A 3,929-nucleotide genomic window follows, 5' to 3' on the forward strand; every position below is an offset into this window, starting at 1 on the left:
CTACTTTTGCGGTGCCCCCGTGCATTCCTATGGGAAAACGCGCTTGCATTTTGTCTGTTCGACCGAAAATAACACGGAACACTTTGGTTATTTGGGTCGTACCGATTAGTATGTACCTTGATTAACACTGTAAAAGTGTAATTCCTTTAGTTAGTGCATTTTTTCTTCATCAGTGAACGATGTTTAACTTCGCTACATTTCAGTCCAAAACGTGTGTTCCGCAGCAGGCGTGTAAAAACAAGCGACGATTCGAAGCAAAATTGCATTCGAAAGGAATATTGAGTGTGTTCAAGGCCAGTCTTGTCACTATATGAAAATGACCCCGTCGTGCATGAGCGGATGAAAATATTCAACGGTGTCTCTTCGTATTGTTTTCTCTGCCGGGCAGCTTTCATCGGGCACTTGGCTTAAAGATTTCGAGCGTGCGGGTGATATTTTGAACGTAGAACGATCATCTTCGCTCAAAGCAGAAAGAATAAAGCGGTATTTACTTATTTAAAGTCGGAATAGATTACGTGGCCTTTAATTTATTTTGATCGTACATGCACGGGTAGTTACTGTAGTTCTTGCCGTCTCCCTTAATTTCCAGATGTTCTTCGTTCGTTTGGCACCTATCTCCCTCATGCTGAAAAGCGCCGACGTCGTGTTCACGCTAACAGTGTCCGACAGTGCACATAAATACACTTACGAAGCCGTTTTAGCACCGTTTTTAATGCAACGAATTTGAAAGAAAAACGCCGTAACTGACCAATTATTTCGTCGGTCTGACTGAGAAATGTTCCAAGCTACTTAGTACGTGCGAATTATTTGGGATGTTTGCTCTTATGATCGAGCGCAAGGAGAAAATGCACTCACGTTTTTCCATAGAAATGCATTACTGGAAGTCAATTTTCGACTGGTTGCTGTCTGCTTCAATTTGCGTCAGCACACTAGCGTCACTTGAACCTCTAGCGTACATTATAATAACTCTATGCACAGTCTGGGTTCGTGTGCACCTGCACAGTCCGGGTTCGTGTAGCTTTCGCGGCTTTTTCAAAAGAAATCGGTTTAGCTAAAAACAATAACAACCACCACCTTGCATATTACAGGTTTGACTAAAACGCTATACACCCTTTTAAAAAGTGCACTCTATCTACTATCTTCAGGACTAATTACCGGAGTACGCCACTTTTCAATCGCGTACTCCAAACGTGCATTAAAAAAAAAAAAGAAGGTTATGTTTGCATTTGGCGCAAGCTCCAACTCGGCGTGCGTCGAAAACTTGGACCCAATCATACGCATCAAGCTCTAGAAATGCTGACCGCCACTGTTGCTTGATGAAAGGTTTGAAAAAGGGTCCATTTACAAGTCTAACAGCAATTGCCGCTGCCATATATCTCGATGGCGGTTTCCACGTGCATATGCCTTCAAAGGAGGCACCGTGCCTCGGCACATTCCAAGCATATAAAGGCATCTTTTTTGCGCGTTAAAAGAGCGCCTCGCGGGAACAGCTGTCACGAAGCAACATTATTGCCCTGCAACAACGTGGCCATAAAACAAAAAGAAAATAAAAACACACACAAAAAAAAACAGTAGAGGTAACCATGTTAACAACGTTGGCAACACTGGTTTTGGAGTGACTGCTTATCCACATCCATAACCATAGGCACCCCAAAGGGTGGCACGCGTCTAAGCAAAGCGCACCTGAGGGCACCCTACCCTTGACAATATAGCGTTCCAACGAACCTCGTCACTGAAGCTAAGAGCCACCTTTTACAGCACGTAAGAAACAAATCTGTTTTGTGTAAGGCCCCACTGCTTGCACATCATACACAAAAGTCAGTCTGCGCACAGCTTCGAATGCGAGTCACCGCAAGATCCGTGCTTCGAAGGCCGCTTCGCATTGAGTTCAAGGAGAAAACTTCGAACCACGGATAATAAGGTGACTCGTGTCTGTATATACTGTCACTTTGTGGGATCTACGAGCAGCGGGACTGCAGCACTCAAAGTAGTAATAAAACATTAAAAAAAAAAAAAAAACATATATTTTCTTTTTTTTACGTTGTCAGTCCTATTCTCCCAAGAAAGAAAAACAAAAACACAAACAAGCAAACCAAGAAGCGTGTTTTTTTCATTTTTTTGCCAGATAGGAAAGTCAATACCTCGGCGTTTCTGCGCTATAGGGGAACCTTTTTTTAAATGTTAGTTTTCATTTTATACCCTAGGGTTTCGGCAGACAGCCATTGACCTCGTGCTTTTTTTATCTGGGCCTTTCGAGACATTTTATTGTATTAAGGAAATATATTGGGGAGCCCAAACTCGTCTAGTTGGAATCAAATTGACCCTCTTGGGAGGAACGCCACTCACCCGCATATATCGTCCGGTTCCTTTCCCCGATGTACGGGAACTTTTTGATATTCTCTTGGGGTGCTTGAAGAAGGTCCTGATCACTTCCGCAGTGGGGGGCTTGGTGCGCCAGGTACAAGAAGAAGGGCTGGAACGACAAGATGCAGCAAAACACGCCGTACCATGAAACAAATCGAGTAACAATCAATCAATCAATCAATCAATCAATCAATTGTGTATGATACCAATATTGAAATCTTGTCCCGGTATATTGATTTCGAACTTATTTATAGGCCCTTTTCAGCAGTCCAGTACTCTAACACCGGCGGCCGCCATATTTTTGGCATTGCTTCGTGCGCGACGCGTGTAATTAGAGCCGAGTTCACACCCTGCGCTGAAGCATAACTCGTGTCGAATAGATTTGCACTCGAGTAAGTGCCGAACGCTTAATCAGCGCTCGTCTCCAATGCATGCTCCAAGTGAGTGCTGCGAAATATGGTGACCTTAGAGAAAATACCGGAGGACGCGCACTTTTGATAAAAAGGGTCAGCAAAAAGTGTCAGGAAAAAGGGAAAGAGCGGAAAAATGGGAAGAAGGGTCGTGAAATGAAAGGGGGAAAACACGTTTCCTTTAGGAAGAAGAGTGTGCGATGTTATCTTTGAGCGCGAAGTTTTGCATGATTCCGTCATGATCAGTCTCACAATGCAGACGTAAATTAAGAAGAACCCCTGAAGCGAAACCCTAACAACAGAAATTAACCGAGATCGGTGATTGAAGAAACGATACTGCGTAAATTGCATCAACGTGGTATAAAGCGTGTCTTGAATGGACCTGCATAAATAACAGTGATTCGCTCTTAAAATTCAGCAGACGCAATAATCGCGCTGGCGAGGTTACCTCGTATCAAAACATTTAGTTTCAATTTACGGACAGAGTTCGCTAAATGAACCGGACGGGAAAACATCCCAACGAAAAAACAAACAACTCCAGTTTTCGAGGTTAAACTGAGCAACGGCGTTTGACATGATCACGTTATGCTGAGCGTTACGTAGGAAAATATTCAATTTAAGGTCTAAAATATTTTTTTACTTCGTCATTCGTTTATCTTCCTGCGTAAATCCAGTGATTTACGCAAAAGTTTACTGGAAAGTGAGTAACGGGCGTTTTTAGAGTTGCGCAAAAGATGACAGCCAACCTCGTTCCTCGCGGTACGCGACAAGATCCAATCAGCGACATCGACGAAACGTACCAAGCCAATAAGGAAGCTCAATGAATTTTTTCTGACCCAGGATTACAATACTTTAAAAATGCACGTACGTTTACTTCATCTTAATGATTAATATACAAAAATTCCCGATCACTATAATTTAAATAGCTGCTCCCAATATTGACGAGGCACAGAAAAAAGCTGTTTTGTTCTAAAACGCGCTCTGGTCATTGTTCTTTGTCGGTTGCTTTTTAATTTCGTCTCGTTTATTCGCACCTCCTCATTGGCCGGAAGTGCACGGTAGATCATAAGGATTGATCCTCAGTGTGCTCTGAAGGGTGCTAAATGCGCAGGAATTACTTTAGAGTGCATGTCTTGGATATGACGCAGGTAGCGT

Source organism: Ixodes scapularis, unplaced genomic scaffold, assembly GCF_016920785.2.
Source record: "Ixodes scapularis isolate PalLabHiFi unplaced genomic scaffold, ASM1692078v2 PGA_scaffold11__112_contigs__length_91849675, whole genome shotgun sequence".
NCBI lineage: Eukaryota > Metazoa > Arthropoda > Arachnida > Ixodida > Ixodidae > Ixodes > Ixodes scapularis.